This window comes from Neofelis nebulosa, chromosome 1, assembly GCF_028018385.1.
Source record: "Neofelis nebulosa isolate mNeoNeb1 chromosome 1, mNeoNeb1.pri, whole genome shotgun sequence".
NCBI lineage: Eukaryota > Metazoa > Chordata > Mammalia > Carnivora > Felidae > Neofelis > Neofelis nebulosa.
The window spans coordinates 96,790,428-96,805,350 of record NC_080782.1 but is presented as its reverse complement, the minus strand read 5'-3'; the positions used below and the strand labels follow the sequence as shown (position 1 = coordinate 96,805,350).

The 14,923-nt window shown below is 39.0% G+C and overlaps 1 protein-coding gene and 1 long non-coding RNA gene across 2 annotated transcripts in view; one reads left to right on the top strand and one right to left on the bottom strand.

The window, feature by feature from the left end:
- The window catches only part of JMY (junction mediating and regulatory protein, p53 cofactor), a 100,758-nt gene extending 93,717 nt beyond the window's left edge, over positions 1 to 7,041 (top strand). The window contains 1 exon segment of the mRNA XM_058728779.1: positions 1,668 to 7,041. The gene's annotated coding sequence lies outside the window, so the exon portion shown is untranslated.
- The window catches only part of LOC131511006 (uncharacterized), a 31,624-nt gene that overhangs the window by 9,430 nt on the left and 7,271 nt on the right, over positions 1 to 14,923 (bottom strand). Inside the window, exon 4 of the long non-coding RNA XR_009261297.1 lies at positions 14,783 to 14,869. This is a non-coding gene — a long non-coding RNA (uncharacterized LOC131511006). The remainder of the gene's footprint in view (positions 1 to 14,782; positions 14,870 to 14,923) is intronic.

The following is a 14,923-nucleotide window of genomic DNA, read 5'->3' as shown; positions in this document are numbered from 1 at the left end:
TCAAAGAAGATAATTTCTCAGGGCCCCTGGGTAGCTCAGTTGCTTGAGTGTCCCGACTTCAGCGCAGGTCATGATCTCACATACATGGGTTCAAGCCCCGCGTCGGGCTCTGTGCTGACAGCTCAGAGCCTGGAGCCTGCTTCAGATTCTGTGTCTCTCACTCTCTCTGCCTCTCCCCTGCTCACACTCTGTCTCTTGTTAAATAAATAAATAAATAAATAGGGGCGCCTGGGTGGCGCAGTCGGTTAAGCGTCCGACTTCAGCCAGGTCACGATCTCACGGTCCGTGAGTTCGAGCCCCGCGTCAGGCTCTGGGCTGATGGCTCAGAGCCTGGAGCCTGTTTCCGATTCTGTGTCTCCCTCTCTCTCTGTCCCTCCCCCGTTCATGCTCTGTCTCTCTCTGTCCCAAAAATAAATAAACGTTGAAAAAAAAAAAATAAATAAATAAATAAATAAATAAATAAATAAATAAATAAAATAATTTCTCAAAACTTCATGAAATAGAAAGTGAAGATATCCTGTTCTGCTTTGTCTTTCTTGAAAACTCTTCTTGGGATAGCCATAGGTAATAGTGTCCTTGAAGGAAATTTCTAAACTGAATGAAATACATATATAAGCTTTTTATTTTCTGTTTTGTTTTCTGTGGGTTCCTTCATAAAGTTATGAAGTAACTATGACAGTACTGTCTGTTAGAAATACAGTTTGAGGGATGGATGGAATTTAAACAGTTCAAGTCACATTAAAAAGGTAAAAAGAAACGTGAAATTGATTTCATTAATACTTATTTTATATGATGTATCCAAAATCGTATGTTTCAACATGTTATCGCTATAAATTCACGAGGTATTTCACATTTGTTTTGTACCTGGGTCTTCAGAATCCAGTGTGTATTTTAACTAGTAGCACATCTCAGTGTTGATAAGTGTTCAGTGGTTAAATGTGAAATGTCTTACCAAAACAATAAAATTATATTTAATGAACAAATATTTTATGCTGCTTCAGATTTCAATTTACATCACATTAAAAATCCATTTTCTCAGACTAGCCACATTTCAGGTGCTCAAAAGCCACATGTAGCTATAGTATTAAATAACGTAGAACTAATAATGCATGTCTGTTTTTATCTGCCAAGTAGGTCTTTCAAAGAATTATTCCTATGCCATATGTAAGCCATGGATCTCAAACACAACTATTCTGAAACTTAAAAAGCTCTACCACAAGGATCCCTTTAAAGACCAGTACTAATGCTATCCTCTAAATAGCAATATAACAAAAACTCTCAGTCTACTGAATTTTTAAAATATCATTTAACAATTCTTACTACGCTGGCAGTTTGACGCCAATATTTTAGACTGTTTTTTCCTTTTTACCATATAGTTTTGACATAAAATGTTAGTAGAAGAAATAAAAGTGAATCTACCCTACAACCTTATGTGATCAAAATCCATATTTGGGTTATTTTGTTTTCATTTTTACTGTTTTATGAATAGAAATGTATCCTTTTTTTAAAAAAAGTGTCTCCTGTATGCTATCTCTACAAATGGGTATTTCTAAGCTATTTATCAGTGTTCATCTGGGTGTTACAGAAGTTGTGTGGGAACATATATATACACACTGACCTTAATCCATCATTTTTTAATACATTGTATTATTTTTTTTTCTAAACAGGTGACTCAACAGAAAGAAAAAATTCAGTTGAAGATCAGTTCTTACTGTTTGGGAAAACAAAATTTTAAACATGCGATTTCCCAATTGGATTCCATTAGATGCAAAGTGTATTGGCACAGTGGTGTGAAAAAACGGAGTCACAGTTGGCAAGTTATCACTTTTCCAGTCATTCCAGTAGTTGGTGGTTAACATGAGTTTTAGATGTGCAGTGCTCCTGATGCAGTGAAGAAAAGGCCTTCTGGACATGCCTGGTTTTTTTAAGCACCTTCCCCTCCTGTCCACCCAGTTACATCCTTGTTGTGGCCAGTAAAGCTAGGGGTTGCTCTGAGTTGGAAGAACACTGGGTTGACAGAGATCTACTGTGAGCTGTATTGAGTCTGCTTTGAAATCCATCTTTAAGTGCACTGAATAGTCCTCTGCTTGAAAAGACAGCACCTCTTCCATACCAGCTTATATAAATAGTGCAGCACTCTGAAAAAGAAGAGTATCATGATAGCTATAGGACAGGAATTGGAAAGAATCAGGTGGAAATGCACTGAAAATGTTCACATTTTAAAGATGTTCAACATCTGAAAAGATAACATAACCACAGAGATGCATTTAATGTGTTTACCACAACATGATAGATTTACCATGGCATATTTTTAAAAGACCACACACTCTTACACTTTGTAAGTTTTGAAGTAAAAATTTCCATGCTTTTAAATAGCTCTTCATAATTGTGAATTTATAATAGTTTGAATTTCATGTGCAACTTTGTGTATGAAAAGCAATACTTTGTAACTTGATAATATTTCAAATTATTTTTAGTCTTTTTGTTTGAACGATTGCTTGATTAGCGTAACGCAACATGACTTTCCTATTGAGAATCAAAAAAGAGGATTCAATAATAGGGATGCTGATCTTAAATCTTTGTAACGGGCACATTTAAGTTTCTCTTTGTTATGCTCCGCAGTGAAATGTGCTCTACAAATAATGCAGAAACTAGACAGGCAGAAAAGCCTTCTGGGCTGGCATTTTACTGTCCTCACATGTTTTGAGTGGGATTTTGGGAGAGAGCCTTTGTTACTGTCAGGAGACTTTTTAAAACATAGGTATAAAGTTCTAGGTGCTGATTTTGCTGTATTGGAGTCCTGAAAGATGCATTTATGTGAAAGGAGCCATTATGAATTCTCAGCAGGACTGCTGAGGGCTTGACCGAAGGTAGATCTGTTGGACCCAGTCTATAGTATTCTGTAGAGTGTAATTCTGTATAAGACACATGTTGGCCTCTATATGAAGGGAGTTAAGGACTGAGGAACCAAAAGAACTTTTATTTTTTCTGAGGCATTTCTCTGGCCTAGACCCAGAAAAGCAGTCCTAGAGTAAAAGTCCTTGAACGTGTATAAAGTGGTTTTCATGGAGAGAAAAAAAATGCTCACAGATTTGTCCCTTTAAGATGTTACTTCCTTTAAAATAATTAAGGAGAAAACTTCCTGCTTACTGATGAGTAGGAGCTTTTGCACAGCATTTTCACATGTTTCATATTTTATTCATGTTTTATTCCCACTTCTTATCTTGGAAGATTACATCTGTACACGAGATGTATATTTTAATGTTCATCTCACAGTGGGGAGGTGGGTGTGGACCCTCCCCTCCTCCCGTTTCCTTCAGTACAGAACTGAAGCATTCTTTTCAACCAAAGACTGATTGGTTTGATTTTTTTTTTTTTTAAGCAAATCTGCAAACCTTTAAAAAATCACGTATCAGTTTCAAACCTCTGGATGCTTATGGATCAGTTCGTTTTTTCATCCATTGACATTCTGAAAAATACAAGAGAACCTAATATTAAACGTACAGCAAAAGCACTGGGATTTTTCTATGCCAGGAATTGCTCCCCATTTAGTGTTAGAGCTGGGATTCCCTCAAAAGACAGGTTCTCTTAGAAATGGGTCTTGGGACTTGTCTTTCACAGCCATGTTCTAGTGAGTCTCTGGCAAATATTGGAGGGGTACAGACCCCTGTGAATCCTTTGGAGGTGCATCCATACCTCTGAGCACATCCCACTGTGGCACTCCATGAAGGGCATCTCACTTGATGATGAGCAGGTTAAAGTGCGGTCTTGTTAGCAACCAGCTGTGCTTATTCTCTGCTGAGTAACTTTTCCAGTACACGTATCTTCTGTCCTTAAGATTCCGATTCCTCCTTCCACAGAAGTACAAGTTAGTACAGATCACCATCCTTTGGAGTTCTTGTAAATAATGCTAAAATTTCAAATAACTCCAGTCCATTTGTCCAAGATGACATTACCAGTTGAATCCTCGTGTTAATTTTATTTTCTCCCCCCAACCTGTTAATTTTAAGGAGGTGTTGGAACCCAACAAAATATGTAAGCATGGTTAAATTCCCCTTTTCTCCACCTGCCCTTAAAAAAAAAATGAGCATTTTTGCGCTTTACATTAAGGTTTTATATATTTAGTTAGGATGACATTTACAGGTGATCATGTTTCAAGTACTGGACTTGCCTGTACTATTTATATGGTTTAAAATATTTGATAGTTTTATCTCAGTGTATCATTTGTCATAAGAATACACAAACAGCTGCTTGCTTATGCCGAATCAGTTTACGAGTTGATTTATCAGTCTAGAATGCAATATATTTTAAGTGGGGAAACAAATAGATAACTTGGGGGTATTGTAAGGCTAATGTTACTGCCCACTTGAGTGCCACTTAATACTCAAACTGTTGTGTCTGTAACCAATGTGGCACACAGAAAACGTACTCCTACCCATCTCCAATATGGGGGGGTACTGTGGGGTAGCAGTGTGACAAAAGGCCGGCTAAAGAGGATTTTTAAAAGATGAGCAGTTGTCTTGTTTGCTCTATGTTTTATAGGTTTTGAGTTGGTGATTAGTATTGAAAACAATCATTCCCTAGTTCTTCATTGCAGAACTGAAAGATTTCTTAATGTGTATTTTTAAAACAACTAGGCACAGCTCTAAGAGTGGATCAGGTGTAGGATTTCCACAGCGGGAATGTGGGTTTTTTCTCATTACGTGAAACCATAGAAAATCTTCAGCACTTTCATTTACTCTGTATAATGAGGGGGGTGGGGGTGGAAATCCTTATTTCTACGAAGCTGAACTGTGTACCAATATTAGGTAACATGGCACGACCACTTTGCGATAAGAGTGTTAAATTGTAAAGCATACTTAGATCATAGCAGGCACCAAGAACTAAAACTCATATATCAGTGGAACAAAAATGAACGGGCAGCATCCTCTGTTTGGAATGGGACCAGGATACAATTAACACAATTTTATACATTCCCTAAGATGCCATTTTTTAATTGCATTCATTGAGTTTGTGTATAAATGTGAATCCGTGCTTTTAGCCTAAGGCAAGTTGTTCTTTCACTAAGTACAGGTTAAAAAAAAAAAAAAAATGTATACGTATCATGAGATAGCAATCTGTAAAGCACTAATGGGTCCATGACGGCCTTATCAGGGAGTTGAAATTTCATATGCTTTACCAGGTTTATTTTAAGAAATCTTCTTGAACAGCTGTAAAACATTTAAAAATCGTGGCAGATGCATTGTTAACATGCAACCATTTGATAAGGAGAACAGAAACCCTAATAAGTTGTCCCTAACTCTTGCACTGAATTTAAATGATAATGTAAAGTTAAATGTGCATTATAAACAGATTTTATTTCCCCTTTATTGCTTAGAAGAGCTATGCTTAGTGCTAGAGGATGGGCCAGCACGATTGATTTCAGAGGGAAGAGGTAAAAAAAGTAGAAGCACCTTACTTACTGTTGGAGCGTGTTGCATTGATTTAGTGCTGCTGAACAATTCAGTAGTTACTTCTGAACTTTGCTACAAAGTGCTCTTTAGTTAAAGCACATGAGGAGGAACTTCTGCTTAAATTGCTTTGTAAAATAAAGCAATGGTATTTTTTATCCTATAAATCTAATTTAAAAGCTTTTCTTAAAAAATGAGTTTATATTGCTGCCTAAACTATCATGTATGTAAACAGAGGTTTTTTGTACGGTGAGAGGGAATTTGGAGAGAGTGTGTGTGTGTGTGTGTGTGTGTGAGAGAGAGAGAGAGAGAGAGAGAGAGAGAGAGAAATGTTTGCCCATTGGGTTATTTTGAAGATGTGTTCATTCTAAAATGTTTTGCCCACAGTAAATGTACAGCTTGGTATTTGAGGAATTTAATTGAGAATCCAAATTTCTAAATGTTTCTCCCCTTCCCTCTTTATGCCACTAAGGTGCATGTACAGAAAATACCTCTGAGGTTGACATGTTAAATATTGTATCAATGCTCTTTCACACTGAATCTCAAAGCAGTCATTTGTTTTGAGAAGGGAAAGTTTTTCTGGTTTTTTTTGTTGTTTTTTTTTTTAAAGTCGGTTATAAGAGTGCCTCAATTTGGGGGAATTAAGGGTGGATAGGAAAGGCTGTGCAAAGTGATTTTTAGATGTATACAGAAAGGTATGGGTGTTGGTTATAGAGCTGAATTTTAACAAGGGAAGTTTGGGTTTTTGTTTTTTTTTTTTTAACTTGCATGTTCTATGGTTAACTATCAAAGAGTGTAACAAGTTACAGCTTTTCCCAATACTAATTACATTGGTTTTAAGAAGTCTTCATGATCACAAGATGGCATTTTCCCTTTAATTGTGAACCAAGAGGGGTAGACGATACAACCCAGACAGTGACTTCTGACTTCTTTGACTCGGACAGAATCAACACTGTCTCACTGAGTTTCTTACTGTACTGTATGTCTTGCCAAGTGTGAAACCATAATATATATATTGTTTGTGAAAATTCGAAGGCTACAGATCATTTTGCATGATGAAAGCCCATAAGGGCTAATGAAACTGACATGTTTTTTAGCCTTTCTGGTTCAATGAAAATTACAATGGCAGACCAATTCACTATTTACTAGCTTTGTGCAATATTATAATGGTAGAAGCAAAACACTAGCACATTGTGCTTGGCTTTTAAAGATGGCTTTAACACTGTACATTAGATGGAAGTATGCACAGTGTATTGTAAATGCCACTCTTGCAAATTTACAATACTTATATGCTCCATTAATATTTTAAAGTATTAAAAGTACAAAGAAAAAACTAAGCAGGCATTTATAGCAATACTCTGAAATCTCCAATAATTGTTTTGACTGTTGCCTTTTGCTCTTTAGTACAACTTTTCTGCATTGTAATTACTGCTTTGTATTTCCTGTTTTTTACACTTACGACTTCAGAGTTAAGTACTTGTACAGCAAGTATTGCAGTCACCTTCTCTTGTACATGCAATGTAACAACATACAGTTTTGGTGCTTAACAATATTCCTCTTTTTCTTTAATAAAAGATATTTATTGAGTTAACTTCATTTTGTTTGTTTAAAATAACATTGGTGGGGCACCTGGGTGGCTCTGTCAGTTGAGCCCCTGACTCTTGATTTTGGTGCAGGTCATGATCTTACCATTTGTGGGTTCGAGCCCTCCTCCCCAGTGCGGAGCCGACTTGGGATTCTCTCTCCCTCTCTCAAAATAAATACACTTAAAAAGAAAAAAATGCATTGGTGGTGTGCTTTTGCTATAAGATGATAAACAGGCTTCAGAGATGGTGTACCCCTGTACCAGTGCCTCTTGCTGAGTATTTATAATGAAGCGTTTTAACGGTAGCTGAATTTGTGGTAATAACAGCCTTATTTATGTGATCTATAAAGCTGTCCACATCGTTGGGCAATGTTGGCTTTCAAAGTTGGAAGGTCTTTAAATACCTTTCATTTTAGCAAGCAGTTTGTGACCATTTAAATTGAGATTATTGGTTTTACACTTAAACATGGGACTGACCTAAATGGAACCCAGCAGATACCCTTATCCAGTGCTGACCTGATGCGGCCCCTGACATACACAAGGCACACATTTCAGGGCACGTGTCCTTAAAGGGACTTAGATCCCAGATGGTACCCTGGTCCCTGAATAAGGGCTCCAGTTCCATCTCTCCCGGTGCAGTTGAAATCAGTTTTGCCCCCTTAAAGGATTTTTGTTGCTGATTTTTTATTACTAGGGCTATCTATGTGAAAAGGTTCACAGGCTGGTATTAAGTGATTTATTTGTTCCTTCCCCAAACTACCATTTTTAAAATGACAGGCTGAACACAGTAGAATTTGGTACTTCTTCCAGCTTCAGAATTTTGTATTGAGAAATTTCTCTGAAGGAAGGGGCCTTAATTCCATGTGTTCTGTCTGCACATACATCAGAAACTAGCCCGAAGGGTTTGATTACTAGAGGACGTCTAGCCAAACTGACAAGTTATCACCTCTGCCTCTTGAATTAAACTCTTAAGACTTCAGAAGAATCCTAGTATCTAGTTCATCCTTAGGAAAGTCATGGTGTGGTGGCTTAAGGGTAGCCTCAATGGGTGACCCCTCTGTTGGACTAGCCACCTTTACTACGACAGGTAAAAAAACACAAAACGTGGAAATCTCGGCCCGACAGAATTCCTCAGTCCTTTGCAACTGTCCCACATCCTGACCTTGCTGAATTCCATAAGCTGGTTGAAAACCTTGTGAATTCTTTGCTCAAGTAAGCTATTTGGGAGAGGTTTGAGATTCTTTGGTGCAAAAATAGCAACATTCCATCACATGCTAACAGTTACTGATGGATAATAAAGTTTGATCATATTTCCCAAGCCGTCTGTCCCTCTGCCACGTTACTACATGGATACCCTTTGCACAGAGACAAGATAGCACAACTCTGTTGCTAACCAGAAAACAAGATCCTCTTGCGTGAGCTCAGGCCCCACTCCAGGCTCTGCGCTCCCTCTCTCCCTCTCTCTCGGCCCCTCACTTGGGCGCACACTCTCAAAAATCAGTGTGAGTTCACGTGGGTCTCTCCAAATCACAGCTACCTCTCTTCCTCTTGCCTCCTCCATCTGCTCTTGGCAGTTGCTATGAATGACTCCATATACTCAGGGCATTAAGCATCTTTCTGATTTCACATTCATCCCTGTCACTAATTCCAATGGCCAGGTTTGCAGGGCAGTCAGTACAGTCCTACATTTCCTGCCTCTGGCCAGTAAAACATGCGCCAATATACAAGGCTTTCAGTGGGCAGACTTTGGTCTCCTTTCCAAGCCTTTAGCCCTACTGTTTCCATTTTAGATGCTCATCTCCTGCCTTTCTACCTGTACGTGTCTGCCTAAAATGTTTCTCTTACATCGACACCATCTAAATTCCATCCGTTGTTAATTTGGAAAGCATGTAGGCAACTATGACCATCCCTATGTGTCAACATTCTTAGAACACTGGAAGTAGGGGAATAAGAAAGTTAAGATGTGGAGCACCTGGGTGGCTCAGTCGGTTAAGCATGCAGCTTTGGCTCAGGTCAGTCTCACAGTTGGTGTTTGAGCCCCTGCGCTCCCTGCTGTCAGTGTAGTATCACTTCATATTCTCTGTCTCACTCTCTGCCCCTCCCTTGCTCACCTGCACACTCTCTTAAAAATACATATTTTTTAAAAAGGTGTAAGAGGAAGAATTAGAGAAGCCAATATAATCCTTACAATTCTACAAATGTTATTCCTCATTTGAGGCACAGAAAAGGAATAAAAAGGTTTAGATGTTCTCCATAGTGATGGCTACTAAGTGTCAGCTTTGATTTAACCCATTATTCCCCACAGCAACTTCCAATTTCACTCTTGACCCTATAAGGTTCAACTAGTGTTCAGCTTTAGTTTTAGACTGTTGTGAAAAGAGCTCATTCTAAGCTACTACTAGACTTGAGTCTCCTGTTTTGAGATGTGCTAGAGAAAACCAATGAAAATTTTCAAGAGGCAGAAAAAAGTCAAAGGCATCAAGATGTGACTTCAAATAAAGTCAGTCACGGACTATAATTATGGTTAGTCATAGGGCTAATAGGCAGTGTAGATGCAGGAAACTTGTTCCCCACAACACAGTTTCTACAAGGGGAGTCACAGGAGCATCTGTATCCCCACATACATATATGCCTACACAGTTCTCTGTCTCACTTCCATCCAGTTAGGTCTCTAAACTGCAGATGCTGACACTTTTAGTCTCAGCAATTTCTTTCTATCCACATGATTCTACAACATCCCCACTGACTGGGGCCAACTTGAGCTCTTTCAACTCTCAGTAAATGCCTTGCATATTCTCTCTCTCTGATCTGGAGACCCTTTATGTTGAAATAATCTTAATGCTTTAATCAAGTCATTGCAAGACTATGGATATGATGGTTTTTGAAGAAAAGCCTTACATCAATTAAACCTGCTAGTTGATTTCTGTTGGAATAGTTTACTACCATGAACAATTAGTTATTTATCCCTAAGGGCACTGAACTCCATCAGCAGAGGTTTTCTGTAACCAATGATGATGAGAAATTGGAAAAGTGCAAGAAACCTTAAGTTGTTTGCGACCTTTTTTTGTTTTTTAATGGAAAGAAAATGAAGTCTGGCAGGAATCAATCCTATATTCTTAAAACTTCTTATGAAAGATTTAGAATAAGCCCTACTCTGAATTTTTAAATTTTCGTGTATGTGGTAATGTGTAAATATATACTTAAGCCAGAAGAATAAATTAACACCATTAAGTGACTTGGGAGAAGAATAACAAGATGGGAAGAAACTCACCACATGTAGCCGTCAAGAGCATATCGTGACATCTTTTTCAAAATTACATTATGCGGGGCGCCTGGTGGGTAAGTTAAGCTTCCAACTCTGGATTTCGGCTCAGGTCGTGATCTCACAGTTCATGAAGCTGCCCCCGGCATCGGGCTCCGTGCTGACATAGAACTTGCTTGGGATTCTCTCTCCCCCTCACTCTGCTCCTCTCCCACGTGAGCATGCACACATGCACGCGTGTGCTGTCTCTCAAACCTCACACACACACAAAATTCCATTGTGCAAAAGCCATACTATGGTTCTATGGTCGAAGTCTGGTTGGCACCAACATCCCAGCCATGTTGTAGGCCAAAATGATCGTTTTCATGCTTAAAGAAAAACCAAAACCTGTGGGATCTTCTCTGAGTAAATGTTCAAGTGTTTCAGTGGTTCAGATCCACCTTTAAAAATTACTTTTTAAAATTACTTTTTAAAACTATCTCTGTGACCCACCTCTGGGCAGATATATGGGTCAGTTCCACACCATTTGAAATGTTAACTCTGTTGCCCGACAACCATCATAAAGTGCAACCATAAGTTTACTGTGACCCAGCACTTGCTGGAAGGTTTTCTAATGTCAACTATAAATCTCTCGTGTTATCTCAGCTGTGGTATCACATTATGTTGAGTCCTCAGGAGGCGGGTTACTAGACCTATTACCTCACCAACCCCAGCATTAGAGGTTCAGTGAGTCACTGCATTAGATACAAGTACAATGACTTTATACCTTGGCTTTCATGGATGGTTGATAAGAAGACAGACCTATTTCTAAATGTTCGTAGACATTCTTCATAACTGTTTTCTCTTCCTAGTTAGCCGTGCTCTTTCCCGTGGCTCTAAATGACATGTGTCTAGATAATTCCTAGTTTTGTTTTTGTTTTTTCTTTTTTCTGATCTATACCTCTTCTCAGAACACCAGATCTGTATGTATTCAGCTGCCTAATGATCTGTTCATTTGGATGCCCCATGCATATCTCATATATAACATGTCCAGAATGGTGCCCTTGACCCCCATCTTGTCGAAACTTGAGCCCAACCCTTCCCAGGTTGCCCATCTTCCACATTTCATCCAGTTCTGCAATTAGGAAACTGCAAGTTCTCCTTGCTGTCTTTCTTACCCTCACCCTCCACATCCAATTCTCCAACAAGTCCTATGAAGCCTAGCTCCAAATTATATCTGGCCTCCCTCCATTGCTTTCTCTGTCCCTTACCACCCTCATCTGTCATCACTCTCTGTCCAGACCACCTTCATCTCTCAACTAAACTACTGCACTGGCCTCCTGAGTGGCCACTCTTGTCACCTTCCAATATTCTCCACCCATAAAGTGGTTAGATCACATCTCTTTCCACAGAGACCTCCAATTACTTTCCACTGCACTTAGAATAAAATTGCAAGTCTTCCTATGGACTGCCAACGAGGCTGGCTGTGATTTGACCCTTCCTACCAGCCCCATGGCTTGCTGAGTTCTAGCCACATGAATAATCTGTTTCTTATCTTAGGCCCTAGGCAAACTGTCCTCTTCCTAGAATTGTTCTCCCCCCCCTTTTAGTATGACCAACTTATCTGTCTCCTCAGAGTACATATGTTGAAGGCCTAACCCTCAGAAGGTGGAGATAGGGTATTTACAGCGGTAGTCAAGTTAAAGTGGGCCCCAATCCACTAGGGTATCTGTGTAAGTGGGGAAATGTAGATATGAACATGCATAGGGGGACGATGATGTGGAGAGATATACAGGAAAGATGGCCATGTACAAGGCGAGGAGAGAGGCCTGGACAGATCCTTCCCTCACAGTCCTCAGAATGAACTACCCCTGCTGACACCTTGATTCTGGACTTCTAACATCTAAAGACCACAGGTGAGACAATAAATTTCTCTTGGTTAAGACACCTTGTCTGTGGTACTTTAATACAGCAGTCCTAGGAAATGAATACATCATCCTTCTGGTTTCCATGTAGATATCATCTCATGAGGATGTCCCACCCATCCTTGAGTAGGTCCCCCCTTATCCTCTGTCACGGTTCTGCTAACCAGGTAATCTACAGATTCTCCCTACATTTGCTAGCACCCGTGCAGTTAGAAGAGCTACATAACTGGTCCTGTCTGTCCAATGAAATGAAAGAAGCAGTAATAAGCATCACTTTCAGCCTGAAGCAGTGAAGAGTCCATAAACATTGCTCTAATATTTCTCTTTTCTAGTGACAAACAGTCCTCATGCACTACCAGACAATGGAGCCTCCTTTTCGGATTGTGAAGAAGACGAGGGTGGCCTCTGTCACTGCTTCCTTTCACCACCCTATTAGGGGAACTAACATTGCAGTCGGGCAAGAAAAAGAAAAGGTGAAGGATCAGAAAGAAAATGACAGTGTTGGGCACATTTATGGTTATGTATGTAGAAAATCAAAAAAATATCTCTTAAGAGTTTTAGTAAGAATTGATAAGATTTAGTATTTGGGTATCAACAATTTCTATATACTGGTATCAGGTAAAAATTAAACTTGTAACAGCTATCACTGTTTAAAAACTGATAAGGAAAAGAAGACAATGTGGTAGAAACCTGGGCATGAAGCTTGAGTGGGCAGTGAATTCATAGAAGAGATTCAAAAGGTGAGCACACAAAAAAGGCTACGTCACAAGTAATAAGGAGAACACTAAGATACCATTACACCCTCAAGAATGGTTAAAATGCAAAAGACTGAATTTCAAGTGTTCTCAAGAATTTAGAAAACTTTCAGGGGGCACCTGCGTAGCTCAGTTGGTTGAGCGTCCGACTCGGCTCAGGTCATGATCTCACAGCTCATGAGTTCAAGCCCCACATTAGGCTCTGTGCTGACAGCTCAGAGCCTGGAGCCTGCTTCGGATTCTTTGTCTCCCTCTCTCTCTCTGCCCCTAACCCATTCACATCCTGTCTCTGTCTTTCTCAAAAATAAATAAACATTAAATAAAATTAAAAAAAATAATAATTTAGAAAACTTTCATACATTACTAGCAGTGGTTTAAATGGTACAACCATTTGGGAAGACCACTAGGCATCCTCTACAAAAACATCCTCTATGTTCGCCCTGTGACCCGGCTGATATATGCACACACTTCAGTCAGGAGACACACATGAGAGTGCTCACAGCAGCATTCTCCATAGTAGCCAACAACCCAAATAACCCAAATGTCCACCAGCTAATGAGTAGCCAAATTGTGGGAGAGTCCTAAATGTCGTACAGCCAAGTAAAGTACCATAGTGCGATAAAAATGAACGTAGCTACACAGACCAGTTTGGATGAATCTCACGGACATAAAGTTGAACAACAGAAGCCAAAAAGGATAATGTGTGATTCTAATCATATCAAGATAAAAAAAAAAACAAAACAGGCAAAAATACAGTGTGTGTGCTATTTAGGTAGTATAACTGTAAAAAAAAATAAGCAAAGAGATGATTGTCATAAAAATTATGATAATGGTCATGTTTGTGGACAAGGAGAGCTTCTTTGGGGCTGTGAAGCTTCTATTTCTTGACCAGGGTGGGGGGAGGTGGTGTCTCTCTTTCCAACAATTCAGTCAGCTGTACATTTATGTTAATGTATTTTTCTGAGTATTACATTTCACAATAAAAAAGATTTTTAAAAAACCTTAATATAGAATTCTTTTATTAGAATTCTAGAAATTGCTTCTAGAATTCAGTTGCCAAAAACTTTTCTCTGCAAAATAATTTGCATGCTTGTTCTACAAAACAATGAGAACCATATAATCTAACATTTCACTTTTTTTTTTTTCATTAGTTGCCAGGAAATCAGAGCAAATTTAGTGCTCCAATGGGGGGGAAAAACTCATCTCAAACTTCTGGCCTACACAGTTCTCTGTTCCTTTTAATTCGCTGTGTGTGTGTGTGTATGTGTGTGTGTGTGTGGAGAGAGAGAGAGGGAGAGACAGGAACGCCTCTGTGTTTTAATATCATGAGTTTCCTTTGAAGTAGGTGGACAGGTCTTTAACAAGTTCGTGACATACAAAGATGTTGCAACTTGGCATATGGCACAGTGGTCAACAGCTGCGACTCAGGACACCTAGCTGAGCTGTGTGAATTTGGGCAGATTACTTCTCCATGCTTCAATCTGTACATCTGTAAAATGGAGACCGTAATATCAACTTCATTCGGTGGCTACATGGATTAAATAGAAGAGTGCCTTGCACATACGTAAATGTTAGCTATATACTCCTGAAAATAGGATACCAAAATTTCCCACAAAGAACCTCAAAGATTTGAGGAAGCTAGAAGCAAGAACATCTGAGATTAGAAGTAGATTGCTCCTGGACAATCTGAAAGGCAGCAATAATCCTGTATGTTTCCTTAAGAGAACGTAATTTCATTCACATGTCACAAAAGGAATATTAGGCAAGAGGCAACATTTTATATTAACAGTAAAAAAACAAACAAACAAACAAAAACAAACCCTTACCTTCATGCTTTACTTTTTGTAGAGCAAATTGGGTGTCACTGAAAAATGCAGAATTTCTATTTTCTGATGTTCTGTGGGAATACAATCCTAAAGAATCAAAACATCCAAAAATGTAAAGAATGACAAAGAACTTCTGGTTAA